The following is a 16,810-nucleotide window of genomic DNA, read 5'->3' on the forward strand; positions in this document are numbered from 1 at the left end:
TAAGCGCCTGTGTTACACAAGTAACTTGTATCTACTAAAGGGAATGGCAAAATACATCTCACAGGAATTCTACCTTCAAAGACCTTCCACTCTAACAAACCAGAACCCTAAGAACAGGAAGTGACTTGCTATACCTGGATGTCTGGTACCCACAAAACTGAGGGACCAATCATGTTGCCCCTCTTCTCTATGGCTCAGAACAAGCAGGCAGAGGGATGGAAAGACAATTCATGTGACGCTGGCATAGAAAGGGCCTCAGCCTTCATGGCGACGTCCTCGTATGACAAAGCATCAAGCTGACGTTCAGGGGAGCCCGGTGGAGAGCTGTCTGTCTAGTCTGTAACACAGCAGGACTTGAACCCTGGCCCCGGCCGCCCAGCACAATGCTGTTTCTATCACGTGGCTACGAGCTTTGAGTGGGTCACCCATTTGTTTCCTAGCTTGCTGATATTGTCCCCCAGACCGCTGGCACAGGGTACCGTTTTCTGGCGGCCACCAGGCAAGGAAGCTCGTTTGCATCTCGGCGGCTGCGGGTCACCTCCTGGGGCTCCGGGGGACCCGCCCCGCCTGCGCGGCCAGCGCGGGGGCGGCGCGGCGCGGGCGGGCAGCAGGGGGCGCTGCGCGCCGGGCGGGAGCCGGGCCGAGCTCCGCGCCCCTCGTCTTTGTGCCGCTCGGCGCCGCCGCCCTCTTTCCCCCGCCGGCTGCGCGCCCCGGCTGGAGGGCGGGCGTGGAATAAAGGGCGGCTCCTAGCGGGGTGCGGGGCGGCGGACACCCGGCGCCGAGACCGGGCCCGGATCCCGGACGTCGGGCGGAGCGCTCGGAGCTCGGCCCGCAGCCGAGCAGGAGCGGCGGCCCCCGGAGCCCTGATCGCGCGGGACCAGGTGGGTGACGCGCGTCCCCTTTGTGTCCGCATCTCGGGAGCGGGACGCAGTCGAGGGGGACGGAGGGACGTGGCCATGGGGAGCCAGCCTCGGGTTCGCCCCGCGCCGGCCCAGCCCGGGTCCCGGGCGCGCGGATCGGGGTCTGCTGTAGGGACCCGCGGAGTCCATGCTGAAGGCGCCACCCTGGCCCTGGCCTGCTCCTCGGTGGCCTCAGGTGGGGACCTCGGGTCTCACCTCCGTGGCCGGGGCGCGGGTGTGCAGCGCTGCGTCCCTGGTGCTCCGGCGGGTCAATTCCTAGCAGGCCGCGGACCCCGAAGTCGGGGCACCGGGAGGCGGCGGGAAGGTCAGCCTGGAGGGAGCGGCGGGTCCCAGGTGTCCTCCGCTTTGCACCTCCCAGCGCCCAGGTGACCGTGGCCCCTGCGTGCCTCTCGCCATGCCTTCCGCAGCCGAGGGGCGCGTGTGGTGCTCCCTGGGATCTCCCCACCGTATCCCGCAACAGTGGCCGCCCAGCCGCCCTGCACCGTCCTGGGCGTCCAGCTCCGGTCACTTGTGCAAGTCGGTGGCTCTGGGTCATAGGGAGGAAGAGGTTACTTCTTGTACCCTAACGATTAACATGGAGAGGTCTCAGATGGTCATTCCCAAAGTGTGTGTTCTCGCTCTGTCTGACCCCCCCCCAGTGAATTGAAAAAAAAAAGAAAAGAAACTAAAAAATATCCCCGCGCTCTCCTTGTGCCAGGTGGAAGGCAGATGAGGGGGGAAGTTAGCCCCAGGGTACTGTCCTGAGTGGGTGCTGCTGGCCTGGGAGGAGGGTTTGGGTCCCTGCACTAGAAAGAGACCCCATATCTTGCTTCTAACAGTTCTGGGAAGGAAGCCCTTTCCTGGGAGAGGGGCCTGGGGGTCTAGTAAGGACATGTCCAGTGACTGGCCAGGGGCTGCCTTCTGGGGAGAGGTTCACCAGCAGGTGACGTGTTTGTAAGTGCAAAGCAGAAAGTGAGGTGGTGCCCACGCCTGTGGAGCTGTGGGAGTTCCCAGGGGAGAAAGGAAGGTCGGTGTTGCTTTGTGAGGGAGAGAAAGCTTGAAGGTGGGGTAGGTGCTAGGTGGTAGGAAGGGCCTCTGGCGGAGGGAACTGCCCAGCCGAGGACGAGGACGGGGCAGGGAACACAAAGGGGCCTGCTGGGGAGCTTTCCCAGGGGGCCCTGCCCAGGTGCTCTGCATTGCATTTCCTTCCCCAGTACTGATGATGGGGACCTGGTCTGCTGCAGTTGTGCACTGCATTTTTAATTTTTGTTTTTGTTATTTGTTAAAGAGTGCAAAAGGGATTGAGTAGGGAGGTCAGACTGGGACAAATCGTGAAATCTTTGTGTCCCAGGCTAACTTTGGTCTTGATCCTGAAGCAGTGGGGGGCCACTGATGCTTGGAGGAGAGTGAGTGAACTGAGCCTTGCTTTAGAGTGACTGAGGCGGCACTGAGGGACGGGGGAGTGTGCGGAGTGAGCTTTAGGATCAGACCCCCCACACCTGTAGTGTGAGCTTTAGGATCAGACCCCCCCACACAAACTTGTAGTGTGAGCTTTAGGATCAGACCCCCACACCTATGTGAGCTTTAGAATTAGACCCCCCCACACAAACTTGTAGTGTGAGCTTCAGGATCAGCCCCCTACACCTGTGTGAGCTTTATACTCAGACCCCTACACCTGTAATGCTCATCAGTGGGTTAGGCATAGATTGAAGTCCTCATGAGAAAATTGGATGCAAATAACCCAACTTTAATGGCGTGGAAAAGACCCAGATTCAGCACAATTGGTGTGTGGAAGTTTAGGTGTTTAAAGGGCCTGAATCTAATGTCAGCCTAGTCTTGGAAAGAGAGCCAGTGAAGGGTGAACCCAAATGCTGGGGCAGAACTGCAGCCAGCAAATTAATGAGGTGGCCTGGGTGGGGGACTGAAAACAGGCCACGTTCAGAGTCATGCGCTTTATAAAATGTGCTGAGCGTCTGGGCTGGACGTGTGTGATCCCTGCATCCAAGCCTTCTCTTGTGGTTTGAGACTTGGACGGGACCTCGCATACTGTTTAGGTGATGCTGCTGGCGTCCAGCGGGGAACGTGCCACTCGGCAGGGCCAGACACTGGGAGCCACGTTGCCTGTTTTTTCCACTGTGGTTCATAATTTGGCCCTGCTGCCTTCTTTTGTTCCAATTTTCCTCCTCTTGGGAGCCTTTCTCTTTGTGGTAGACTCAGGAGGAGGCCTGCCCTCCTAGCCTGGAAATCAGAGCAAGATGGTCATCGCAGCTTCCTAAGTCAGTCCCCCACAGACCGTGAGGACACTGTGGACTCAGGAGAGGTCAGGGACTCCAGCCACACACACAACTGTGGCTGGTCTGGCCCGGCACCAGCCCTGCTGCCCTGCACTTGAGCTACAGAGGGTGGAGATGTGGCAGCTGCCTGGGGCTCTGGGGCCACTCAGGAGGCCGGCGAGCCCTCAGACTCTTCCAGGGCATCTGGCCAAGGAGGACTCCCCTGGATTCCTGAGGTGTGGGACAGCAGAGGACCCCCCAGAGGCCACGAACAGAGTGGGGTGCTTCTAAGGAGGTGAGCCTCCATATTCACTCTGGGTGACTTCCTACCTTGGCTGTCCAAGGACACTGAAGATGCCTTTCTTTAAGACTCAAAAAGTCATTTGAGGTGGTCATTTCTGGAACCAGTCCCCGCCATTCTCTGTGTCTGCATTACTGACACACATGAATACCTTTTCTTAATTAGATGAAGAAATTAAATTGAAGCAACTGTTCACATACCTGCTGGGATCAGGGCTGAAGGACAGAGCGTGGACAACTGTGACCCAGCTATGTGACCATGGGCCAAGTGTCGTAACCTCCCTGCACAGCCCCAGTTCCTTCAACTATAAAACTAAGGTGTCGGCCTAAATGACTTCCAAGATCCAGAAATAAAAATGTGTCATGTTAGAGGTTCAGGAGGAGAGTCAGTAGTGCAGGACGGCTCACAACTGCGTCCCAGGTAAGGATGTTTGCAAGAACGCCTCTTGTCAAGGATGCTATGTTGAGCGGGGGCTTTGACGAGGGTGCTTCGTTGGCCATCAGTCACCATCATCCTTGGTTCCTAGAATCTAAAACCTGAATTGGGATGTGTTTCTGGAATGACCTTATAGACGCCTACTCTCAAGAGCAAGATGGCGAGCTGGGTGCATTGGAGAAAAGAAAGCCTGGAGAAACGTGTCAGCCCCGACCCACAGTCCCCTCGTGTTTGGCACTGGAGAGAGGAAACGGCAGTCAATATGCATGTGGCGTTTCCCATCTCCAGGTGCTGGTAGGAAGTGCAAGGCTGTGGGTCCGACTGTCACACAGCCCCGTGGGACAGGCACTGCTACCGTCCCCAGCCTGCAGAGGGGAGGTGAAGCGCAGCTTGGCTGGTCATCCAAGGCTACACACGTGGTAAATGTGGGACTCAGAGTCTTGCAGAAAAGATGCTATTCCGTGACCTTGAGGAGGCTACAGTCTGCGGGGGGTGGGAGCCAGCTCATTCACAGAATGTTCTAGCCGTGGGGTCGGTGAGCAGAGTGCAGTGGGGTGTGGGAGGGCCGCTCCTCCAGCCCATGTGGGGGGCAGTGGGCCCGCCCGCTGCAGCAGTGGCAGCAGGGACTCTGGCCGGGACTTGGAGGATGAGTACCAGTTTGCTGGACTAACTGGAGGGTCAGGGTCAGATTCTGGACCTGGGAGCAGCGAGAAACAGCCCAGGGCAGGCAGGAAACTTACAGCCAGCATAACGGGGCTAAGCCCTGAGCTAGCGGGGCACCCTCTTGGCCAGTGTCTTATTCGCAGGTGGGCTGCTGTCTCTAACGCTGTTCCCATCAAGACTCCTGGGTATAACACAGTTGCTTTCCTTTCTGGTCTTCTGGAAGGGTCTCCCCAGTGTGGGGTTTGGATTAGCTTTGGAGCCTCGGTCCCTCCACTTCCCGTTTCACCCCCAAATTCTGCTTGGTAGAGAGAGGTCTGGGCAGATGAGAGGAACCACAGGCAGCAACCATCGTGTTTACAACCCAGGACTGTGTGTGTCTTCTGTCTCCAGAGTCACCTGAGCGAGGCTGGCACAGTTCCCCAGGCTGACAGCTGCCTGTGGCTGCGGCCGAGAACCTCCGAGCTGGACGTGCACCCACGCTCAGGCTGTGGCAGGGCAGGCTGGCTCGGGGGCCAGGACGGAGCGCAGGCTGGGAACGGAGGGGAGGGTTCCAGGTCTGGACAGTGGATATTGAGTGTTTCTGTCGGGATGTTGGTTAAACAGGGTTTGTCTCTGCCCTCGGAACGCCTCTTACAACAGGGTTTTCCTGGGATGTTTCTTTGGCTTCCAGTGGGCTGGTTTTCGAGTCCTTCGGAACATGGCAAGTTCAGCGTTGGGGGTGGCTGCGTTTTAAGGTTATCTGGCGGGAGGTGGGCTTTGCAGGCCTCATCAGACAACAGGAGAGTGCTTCTGCCACGGCCACTGACCTCCTGTTAGCCATGCAGACAGCGATGGAGCTGCCCCTTTATGGTCTCCCGCAGCCAGCGCACGTGGTACCTGGCCAGTCACGGGGTGGTGTATGGTCCTCCCCACCTGTCCTCTGTTGCTCGCTTGTCTGCCTGGTCTCCGGCATTCCATGGTGGCACCACATGCCAGCCCCTGCCACCCCGTCCCCAGTGCTGTCCCTGGAAGACAGGGCAGCCTGCCTGCTGGTCAGAGAGGCTGTCACCCTCCGCCAGCTGGGGGATGGGAAGTGACCGCTGTGTCAGGCGACCTCTTCCCTCTCAAGGTAGAACATTGTCTTCCGCTGGTGTCCTGAAGCAGAAGCAGTGCAGAGAATGTTTGACTTTTTGGGATGCTTTGTGTTGATCCCACTGGTACCCCTCATTATTCTCTGCACTGACCCCTTGTCACTTTCCTGCTGGGACACCTTTAGTAGCTCCCGTTGCTTGTGAAGTCACCAGTGTGCCCCTTGATTGAGATTTGGAGATTTGTCACCACTGGGTTCCAGCTTGTCTTTCTAGCACTCATCTCTCAACAGCCTCCACGCTCATGCCCCAGGACGCTGTCCCACCATGTCCACTGATGACCCTAAGGGCTCATTCAGCACACGTGTGACCTTTTTCTTAGCGCTGTGGATACATCAGTGTGGGGGCCGTGGAGGCTGCGTCATCCAGTACTGGCGTCTTGCAGATGAGAAAAGGCAGACCGAGGCTCAGGCTGGGCCCCTGCCCTTCCAGGTCCGGGACTTGTCTTTCTCCATCTGCTGGTGGAAATGTTCTCCCTACCAGGTGCTTCCATGGCAACTCTTTTTTCAAACCCTGCACTTAAAACTCTAATTTTAGTGATTTATGTAACTGTCTGATTTCCTCTACTACATGATAAGCCCTGGAATTGTGTACTTCCGCATTCCCTCCGTGCCTGTCATGCTGTTTCTTTCTAAAGGTGCTTTTGTTCAGTGATTGAACACAAGGGAGAAGAAGCTGGTTCAAGAGGGAGAGCTCAGACAGACTTTCAATGAGGAAGTGGGATTAGTTTACATTCTGTCTTCGGGCTGGGAGGTCAGGCCACAGGACTGTGAGATGCTGACCGCATGGTGGGTGGAACTGTCAGCTTGGGGCTGGAGGCTGAAGGCGACCGGTGTGGAGCGTGGAGCGTGCAGCGTGCAGCGTGCGGCCCTGGCCTGGGGTGCAGGGAGGGAGGCCCCGACGTCCCAGGTCCCGAGGTTGTGTAGATAGCAGACGATGCCCATTGCACTGTCACAGACGGTGGGTCCGCGTGAGCTGGCTGGAGGTCGTCCTGCAGCGTGGGGCCCACTGTGATGAGGGGAGGAGGAGGCAGGGCATGTGGACCTCGCCCTGGGGTGCTCACTGTCCAGCAGGGCACACATATTGAGGGACAGTGACACACAAGGGCCAGCACGTGCCCATCTGTGTGTTGGCGGAGCTCTGGGGAGGAAGTGACTGGTGGAAACTGGAGTGCGAGCGGGCCGACTTTGAAGACAGGACAGCAGGGAGCAGGGCACTCCTGCTGGGGCACCGGGGTCAGATATTCGGGCGCAGAGGGTTTGCTCCTGAGGGTTTGCTCCTGAGGGTGTTGTGGAGTCAGGGCTGGTGTCAGGGCTGGTGACTGGCCCCACGGCAGGAGGGGGCGGGGCACCATCAGCCTTAGGATGCTGGGTGCTGTGGGCAAAGGGCTGCCAGAGTTCCTGGGAAGAATATTTGCCAGGGAAACGCAGTGCGGGCCATCGAGCTTGTGGTTCTCACTGTAGCGATTGAAGAACAGCAGCGCCGGAGACACTCTAGGACCCACGGAGCAATCGTATATTCTGCGGGGTCTGGTCTCTGGAACCCGTTTCTCAGTGCCTTGCACTCTCCTGTGGTCTCTGGTGCCAAAAGCATCACGTAGGGAGTGAATGGTTCCAGGAGAACCCTTGTCTGGGAACTGGGAAGGCTTGCAGACCCTGGGGCCAATTGTTACATGACTGAGAATAGGAGGGAATAGGAGGGAAACGGAAGTCCCAGAAGTTAATTTTCCTGACGCCCCCGAGTGCCAGCACTTTGTGGTGGTGGGGGCACTGGTGTGTCATAGTCTGGGACAATGGAATAAAAGGAGCTTCCAGAAGACTTTTAGAGCTGGCGTCTGAGGCTCTGAATTTGTTGGCTAAAACTTTGTATGTTTCTTCCTAATCACTCGGCAGGGCCGAGGCAGCCCTGGTCCCTGGTGGGGATGACACAGAGCTGGCCTTCGGCTGAGATCATAGTACCTTCTTTCTTCTCTGGGTCTCAATGAAGCACTAACCACAAGCCTCGAGAGCTGAACCAGTCTGCTGGTTGGCGGGGGCCGGATATGGTAGAGAAGGAAGCAGAAAGTCCTCTTTATGCCGTGAGCTCATGGGCCCTGGGGAACTGCCGCTGCCTCAGTGTCTGTTGTCCCCTCCCCAGCTGCTCAGTGACGGCTTCCACGGACCCTCTTGACCTGAGGCCCAGGGCAATGCTGCAGGGCTATGCTGCAGACCCCCAAGGTCATGTGTTGGCACTAACCCCCAATGTGATGACACGAGGAAGTGGGGTCTTTGGGAGGCGCCTGAGGGCGGGGCTGTCATGCATGGGATCAGTGCCTTCATAAAAGAGGCCCCCAGAGCTCCCTCATCCTCTGCCATGTGGGGCCACAGTGAAAAGAGGGCTGTGTGTGACCTAGGAAGCGGGTTCTCACCAGTCGCTGAATCTGGCAGTGCCTGGATCTTGGACGTCCCAGCTTCCAAAACTGAGAGTAATGTCTGTTGTTTATAAGCCACCTGGTCTGTGGGTTTTTTCTTGTGATAATCCGACGGCAAAAATGGTTAGTCACCTGTCACAGGAGTTGGGCCCCCTCTATCGATCCCATGCACAAACCCTGGTAAGGTCACATTCACAGATACAGGGTGTTAGGGGTTCGTGTCTTTTGGGGGACACAGTTCAGCCCATAGCATACACCTGCCAGTGTCAGCTAGTGCATGTTTGCATGTGTTACTGTGTGTTTGGCCAGCACTGGAACACTTGCTAACACGGACCTAAACACACAGGTTTGTGTCCTCAGTGACGAGGTGATTAAGGGTGTGGTTCCAGCGTTGGTGCTGCTGCCCGGTGCTGTCACGCAGAACCCAGGTTCCCCTGTGCTGTTCCACCGTCCTTCCCATGTGGGCACTGCAGGGTCCGGCAGGCCCGCCTGGGCTCCGGGTCACGCCCGTGTTTAGGGTGGCAGGAGAGGTGGGGGAAGTTGGTGTCGGCACTGTCTGTCCCTTTCTATCAGGAAATAACAGGCTTTTCCAAAAGCACTGCAGTTACCTCTTCCCCTTCTCATTGTTCTGGGCTCCATGGCAGCTCCCAGGAGTGAGAAGTTGGAAAGTAAGGCTACAGGGGTTGGGGGGACTGGCCTTGAGTGCACTGGGGCAAAGCCCAGTGTGGTTCCTGGCCAGACACACTTTCAGAAACAGTCTTTGCTTCTCGCAGCTGCCCTTTGAAAGGCCAGAATCCTTACGGGATGAGGTGCAGACCGCTCTGCACCTGGCTGAGATGTCCTTGGTGATGTGTGGGGTGGCGCACACACCTGGGTCTTACGTGAATGTTTGGAGCTTCCAGTTCAGTGAGGGCCAGGAAATCACTGTCCTGTCTTGTTCATTTCTGCTTCCCTTCGCAGCTGGCACAGTGCCTGGCACATAGTAGGTGCGCGATGTATATTTGTTGAACTTCATAGGTGTGTTTTTCCCTTCAGTGTCATTCAAGGCAGGAAACAATCTCAGACATTCATTCTTTCTTTTATTCATTTATCCATCCATTTGGCGAAACCTGTTTGGTGCTGAGGGTTCAAAGGCAAATTAAGGAATATATAGTGAGGGTGAGGGCGTGGAAAGAGCGAGGCGAGGGGGCTGGCGAGGTCTTTCTAGAACAAGACAGGGTGTGGTGCTCTGTAAGCAACAGGACAGGTGTTCTCTCCTAAACGTTTGGAATTGTACGAATTCTAGTTTTACTCTAGTGAGAGCAACCGGTTGGGACACAGAGGAATCCCTTCTCATCTAGCAGTGTCGCTTACTCTCCGTTTATCCTGTTTCTGAAATAGCTCAAAATCTACGGTGAGTGCTGCTTCTTCTTTTTTTTAAAATTAGTTTCAGGTGTACAAAACAATGTAATAAACATTTATCATTTACATCCCTCACACAGTGATAACCCCCTCCCCCCATCCACTACCCCTCTGACATCACATACAGCCGCTATTTCCACTGCTTCCATGCCTAATGCTGTCCTCCACTTCTTGTAACTATATGTGCTTCTTAATATGCTGCTAAGTACTTGTGAGGCTCCACCCAAAGCCAGGCACGGAGCTGAGGAAGGTGCTCGCGTGAGTGCATCTCAGAAGGAAATGTTTTCAGTTGGTCTTGAAGGAGTGTGCTCTTCCTGCCGCAGACGGGCCCAGGGCAGCAGTCTTATCTGCGAATGCTTTAATCGCTCCCAGCACTCTTGCTCCTTTGGCCTGAAGCCCTGCTTCCTTGGCAGTGGCCTTGTTTCTCTCAGTCCCTGGCCACTTGCAGCAGGACCCACCTTTTTCCAAAAGGAGCAGCTCTGTGGAGGCTACTCCTCTGAGCCCTTGGCTGTGCCCTGCTGGCATGGCAGATAAGACTATTCTCTCAAGGACCGCGTTTATCTGAGGAGGGCAGGACTTCTCTCTGGTACAGGAGGGACAAACCACAGGCAGACAGGCGGGGGTGGGGGGCTGTCATCGAGAGGGGTACTGTCCCAGTGGTAGCTACTGCCCTTGAACTGTGGCCAGTCCCAAGTGAGCTGGGCTGTGAGTGCAGAAAGCATCCAGTACCCAAAATCGAGAGAAAAACAGTGTAGAATGTCTCAGAACTTTTCTATAGATAACGTGTTCACGATTTTAGTTTGGCTATATTGGGTTCAATAAAATGCGTCGCTAACATTAATTTCCCTTTCGTATTTTTTACTTTTTAGTTTTTTAATGTGGACAGCAGAAAATTTAAAATTACATAGGTGCCTCGCGTATTTCTTTGGCCTGATGATCTGGAGGGACCTGGAGAAGTATGTTTCTTTCGTGGTTAATAGGCTTTTGACCGGCTCTGTCCCCTTCTAGGGAGTCCCCGGGCCTGGGACTCGGGACTAGAGGCCGTGGTGGCCTACACAGCAGCGTGTCTCTTCCTGAGTCGTGCTGTGTTCTCACTGTCACTTGACCGTTCGCATTTCATGCCTTGAGTTCAGGTGTGGATGGTTGACGTCCCCTCTGACTTGGGCACACTCTTCTCTGCAGCCTGAATGGTTTGGCCTCAACGATGAAGTGACTCAGCTCGATTCAGTATCAACTCAGATGCAAAAGTCCTTGGACTGGTTATTGTTGGTTTTTGTGTAAAATGCGGGGCTTGGGTTTGATGAACTTAACATTTTTCCTTCCAAAACGCCTTGACTGTTGACATTGACTTTGCCTTTCACCTCCACGTCAGGCTAGTTGTCCCAGGACCTCCTAATTTGCCCGAGTCCCCCCGTCTCTCATGCAGCTTCCACTGTGTTCTCCCCTGAATGTTGGCATTCTCCCTACCTGCCTCGGGGGCCTGAGTCAAGTGCACCCACTAACCCTTGCACGTTGCAGATGCCTGAAGGAGGCTGGCGGGGATTAGGAGCTCCTGTGCGCCCCTGATTCTGTGAATTCTGAGCACTGCGCCTGGTGTATGTCTGAGAGTGCTGGCACGTGCTGTCCGCCAGCTGGTCAGCCCTCCACGCACGTGCCCTTCTCTAGCTGACCCCTCGGTGGCACCCACGTTTCTGGCAGCGGTGTGTTCCTCGTTTGCTTTCCTAGCTGCACAGTGTTCCCTTCAGGCCTCACCCTGTCCCTGACCTGCCACTTTGTGGGTGACACTGATTGAGCTGCGTTCTTTTACTCCCAGGCCCCAGCAGGCACGCATGGCACCTAGCGCCTACCAGCTTTGCAAAGTTGAATGTTTTAAAATCCTAGAAACAAGCATAAATGCCAATGTATTAAAAAACAGTAACACCAGAATTGACGTTAATACGTGTCATTTAATGTCAACAAAATAGAAGTGTCATTTAGTCAACTGGAACTCAAGGCACAGCTGTATGGAAATTATATGTAACCTGGAACGAGTGTGCTTTTTAGTATTTGGCCTGATGCCTGTGAGGCCTCTGGCAGTAAAACCTCCCCGAATTCTGCACTGCCCTCCATGCTTCTGTCTTCTTTCAACTTTCCCTGACAGTAGAGATGACACGCGGACGTCGACATTTAGTTGTCGCATTTCTTTGGGGTGAATGTGTCTGTGGCAGGCAGGGCTTCTGGAGGAAAGGGACGTCTTACTCATGTTTGAATTGCCAGCACAGGACCTGGTGTATTCAGCTTCAGGATGCCAAACTGTGAACTGAACTTAATTTGAAAAATAGAAAGGACATTAAGATCGGGGGGGATCACTTTGTAAATAATAAAATGTCTAACCACTATTCTGTACACCTGAGACTGATATAATATTGGATGTCACCTGTAATTGAAAAAAACAATTAAGAAAAGAGAAGACTGTCTTCTAAAAAGAAGAAAAACAACAACAAAAAAGGATTTTGCCTGGAATACCACCATATGGATTGTTTTTAAAACCACTGGCGTCCATAAACTGACCCCAAATGACAAAAACTCTTAGCTGAGCTGTTAATAAAAATAGTCACCTGGAAGGTGCAAGCGTAGTTTGTATGATTTTAGTTTAGATACTATTTGGAACTTCCGTTGTATGGACTCTATGCTAGCTGCCCCATACTGTTGATCCAGAAATCAGTCTAGTTTACACTGTGTACCATCATGGGAAAATAAATACGCTGGTCATCACATAAACGTTTTCTTGGGAAACGTGAAATTGTTATTATTTCAAAATTTCTTTCTAAGTGAAATTAGCTACAAGGCACACACACTAATACGATGAAGTGGGCTCTGCTTCCGAGCAGGAGGCGTTTATGTATAAATCAGGCAGCCTCAGCAGGAGGGATGACTTTCTAGGCCTAGACTGGGGGAAGGGGTGGCTTCAGGATAAATGCATGATTTTTATTTGCAACTGTGTGATTATTTCGGACAGTTGTGCTTGGGGAATCGAGCTCAAGGAAAAGATGCTAAATGTAGAGAAAAAAATGCTCTATGCATAAATGCTCCTCTTCATTGTTTTTTTAGAACAATCATACCCGCAAATGGAAAACATCTAAATATGGTTAAGTTAATAGTATGCTGTAGTTAGGTACAATTTTTGGAGATTGTGGACATGGGGACATGTTTACAGTATATCATTAAGTGAAAACAGGTATGAGACCAAAATGTGTGTGCAGTTTGTGTACAAACATGGAAAATGTGCTGAGGAAAGGAATCATAACTCATAAGGATTGTGACTTTTTCTGTTTGATTTTTTAAATTGTGGTTATATTTCATTTTGTGAAATAAATGATTTCAATTAAAACATTTTAATCGTAAATTCTGACGACCGACACACACAAATTTTATTATTTCACACACAACACATACATAAATTAACCCTGTATCTCAAGTGGGCATTTTGCAGCATGGGGTTGGAGAGAAATGAGTGACACACAGAGAAAGCCCTCCTGTTAATGATAAACGGAACAACGCAATGCAAACACCAGCGTTTTTCCTGAAGGGGTGCTCATTCATGCTTGCTTTTCTATCCTACCCCCGCCAATCTGAGCAATGACAGTCCGTGTCAGAACTGTGACGTGGCTCCACGGTGTCCAGGTCACCTCATCCATAGCCTAGTGGTTGTGGTCACAACTTGAGCGGAGTGCCTGGAAACCACAGGGACAGGGGATTACAGTCCTGCTCTGGACGTCAGGTTCCATTTAAAGGTCTTCTGCAAAGACCTTTACCTCTCTGCAAACCTTCCCATTTTCTTGGTGGAAAAAGTGAGTAGAGTAGTAGGGTTACTTCTTTTTCTGGTCTCCTCTGAGGATTAAGTCAATCGTGAATGAGACAGTTTAAAGAAAAACATTTAATCCTATCCCAAAGGCAGAGTCACAAATACCCTGCTGCAGTTCCGGAGGGCGGAGGTAGCCAGGTGTGACATGTGACATGTGAGGAATGGTGAGGGCTCTGGGAATCCGGGCAGACACTGCCTAACGCTCTCAAACTCTGCCTCGAAAACACTTTCTGGCCATAAGGATGGGAAGTATTGGGCTTATCAAGGCTGGTACTACTTTCTCTAGCTTTTCAGCTAAAGATAGGACAGCTGAACTGAAATAATGCCATATTTCCTCCTTTCCCCATTTTTCTCTTTTGACTGTGTTTTGCTTTAAATTTTCAGTGAAAATGCCAGCAGACCCCAGAGCATTTCTGGTAGATAGAGCAGATGTGGGCTGTGGGCTGAAGTTAGCAGTACATTCTTTTATTGAAGCCTCACACCCCGGATGTTTTACAAGGTCTGACAATTAAGTTTGCGGACTTGTTGCAATGATGTTGCTAACCTTTTCTTGATATCAAAGGGATTATTCATTATGAATTTGTGCCAATTGGACAAACAGTTAACCAAATTTACTATTTGGAAGTGCTGAAAAGGCTGCGTGAAAAAGTGAGACAACCTGAACTTTTTGTCAACGATTCATGGCTCTTGCATCACGACAATGCACCAGCTCACAGGGCACTGTCTGTGAGGGAGTTTTTAGCCAGTAAACAAATAACTGTATTGGAACACCCTCCCTACTCACCTGGTCTGGCCCCCAATGACTTCTGTTTTCACCCAAAGATAAAGAAAATATTTAAAGGGACATTTTGATGGCATTCAGGACATCAAGGGTAATATGACGACGGCTCTGATGGCCATTCCAGAAAAAGAGTTCCAAAATTGCTTTGAGGGGTGGACTAGGTGCTGGCATTGATGCGTGGCTTCCCAAGGGGAGTACTTTGAAGGTGACTGTAGTGATATTCAGCAATGAGCTATGTAGCACTTTTTCTAGGATGAGTTCATGAACTTAATTGTCCAACCTCGTAATTGATTTATAGATATTGGGCATTCACATATTTTTGAAAAAAAATTTAATGCGTGACTTGGATGGAATTTTTCCTGAAAATATTCTATTTATGTTTTAGTTGTAAAAAAATCAAGTACAGAAGAAGCCAGACACAAAAGGTCACTTACTGTATTATGTCATTTATATGAAATATCCAGAATAGTTAAAACCGTACAGATTGAAAGCAGATTGTTGGTTCCCAGGAACTGGGCAGAGGGGAGTGGAGAATAACTGCTTATTGGCTAATGAGCTTTATTTTGGGGTGATGGAAATGTTTGGGAGTTAGAGGTGGTGCTTGCACAACATGGTGAATATACTGGGTGCCACGGAATTGGTAACTTTAAAATGGTTAATTTTGTGTAGTGGGAATTTCATCTCAATAAAAAATAGCATATTGAAAATTCAACCATTTAAGAGTACAAACACTGTTCTAATGCAAAGCAGTTCTCCCTCTTGCATAGGCCTTTAGTCTTGCAATCAGGAGGCATCTACTACTGGCTTCTTACTGACACATGCCACCCCATCACCTCCCTCTTTTATTGGAAACCACTGCATATTGCCTTTTTCTACTTAGACTGGAGCTTCTTCCTATTAGCACATACAAATCTACATTATTCCTTTTCAAAACTACCTACTCAAAAAATAGTTAAAGGAATTGTTTTCTAAGTTCTTTGAAGTGGGGTGTGTTTTATCTCGCCATTCTAAATAAACTATTTTTTTCCTGGGGTAATGCCTCTCCTGTAACAAGCTGCTTATTCTGTGCCTGATTTGGTATCGTTGGGTAAATCAGTTGGTTCTTTGCGAGCAGGTTTAAGACTAAGAGCTTCCTTTTTGTGAGTCATTTCTTAGATTCAGGAATGATGGTGGAATTAGCCAAATGCCTTTTATCGCAAGAGAATGAAAAACTCATTTAATTAATTGATAGTCAATAAGCCAATGAATTTGTTCCTTAGCTACAATTTGACCAATAACTCCATTACTGAAGAATGTGTTTTATTTTCCCCCAGAGAAGGCAAATGTGAAATAACTCACTGCAGGACAACTCTGAAGGGATGCCTGTGGAGCCCTCTGTCTCCCAGAGTGCAAACCATTAGTATACAATGTCTGTAAACAGAGATGGCTTTATTGCAGCCAGACAAGATCTCTATTCATGTTAAAGTCAAAGAATCACACATGCGAAAACCGCCCCGTATCATAGTCGCATAGGGAGACATGCAGAGAGCTATGATATGCATAGAGTTTTGAAATAGTAACTTACAAGTTCAGCTGTACCTGAGTGACCGTTCTTGACCTAGAAGTTGAAAGACTGGGGCGAAGCAGAGAGATTGCCTTTGGACCCCTTTTGTGTGTGTGTGTGTGTAAGGAATTGTGGGTAAGTGGGAGGCTTTCTCTTTGGGAGCAGGAGTCTGCTGGCGACTGCTTGGCACCAAGTCTAAACGTCCATTCATTACGGGAAGGAGAGAGAGGGACAAGCAGCAGAAGAAAGCGCTTCCACTACTAATCTCTGGGTCCGCGTCGCAGCGGGACCTGCTGTAAGGATTTGCGTCAGGAAACCGAGGGTGCGGAGTAATGGGTCTTTTAGTGGGATTTTAATTCAGAGTTTGCAATGTGTGGCGCTTATGTGATATTTTGTGAGGCCAACGAAAAATAATTCTTTCTCTCGAATAATAATTCTTTCTCTATATTATTGTGGGTCATATACTACATCAAACATCTTTGGTGCCCGGTTAGCTCAGTTGGTTAGAGCGTGGTGCTAAGAACACCAAGGTGGCTGGTTTGGTCTCCACATGGGCCACTGTGAGCTGTGCCCTCCTCAAAAAGAAAAAAAAAAATCTTTAGCTCTGAACATTTAGAGTTACAAATGCAGAAGGTAGAGAAAACAGGTTCAATAAAGAATCAAATGAGGAGTAAAATTCCCTTCCGCCTAAAGTGATTAGCAACAGGGTTTTCTTCTTTTTTTACTTACATGCTAGAAAAATTAGGTGTGTGAGTGATGTACGGAAATTTGTGCTCACAGATTGGATTATGTGAATTACTTTGCACGCTGCCTTATTTGCAGTTGTGTCCTGGACACCGCTCTATACCCACACCTGCAGGTCGAGCTCTTCACCTACGTGGACGACACCATAGTGTTTATTCAACTTGTCCCTCTTGATGGCGTTTAAGTAGCGTCCAGTATTTGCTCTTACAAAAAGGCGACCAAGAATATGTTTTTACATACCTATTGCACATTGTTGCCAGTCTAGCCATAGAATAAAAACTCAGGGGGGCATATGTGGGTCAAAGGTATGTATATTATACTTTTCTCTATTTCCAAGTAATTTTCTAACTGGTTTCCATTATTATGCTGATCGGATTGGTGAAATATGG

General features: G+C 51.1%; 1 protein-coding gene across 3 annotated transcripts in view; it reads left to right on the forward strand.

Annotated features, from left to right (window-relative positions):
* Positions 1 to 743: 743 nt before the first annotated feature.
* RNF144A (ring finger protein 144A) overlaps positions 744 to 16,810 on the forward strand; it is a 97,111-nt gene continuing 81,044 nt past the window's right edge. Inside the window, exons 1-2 of one of the 3 annotated variants that reach the window (XM_074331652.1) lie at positions 749 to 881; positions 3,639 to 3,893. The gene's annotated coding sequence lies outside the window, so the exon portion shown is untranslated. Of the gene's footprint in view, positions 882 to 3,638; positions 3,894 to 16,810 lie in introns of all 3 variants that reach the window. The other 2 variants (XM_019757622.2, XM_074331655.1) reach the window with 2 other exon arrangements.

The sequence above is a fragment of the Rhinolophus sinicus genome, linkage group LG05 (assembly GCF_036562045.2).
Source record: "Rhinolophus sinicus isolate RSC01 linkage group LG05, ASM3656204v1, whole genome shotgun sequence".
Classification (NCBI taxonomy): domain Eukaryota; kingdom Metazoa; phylum Chordata; class Mammalia; order Chiroptera; family Rhinolophidae; genus Rhinolophus; species Rhinolophus sinicus.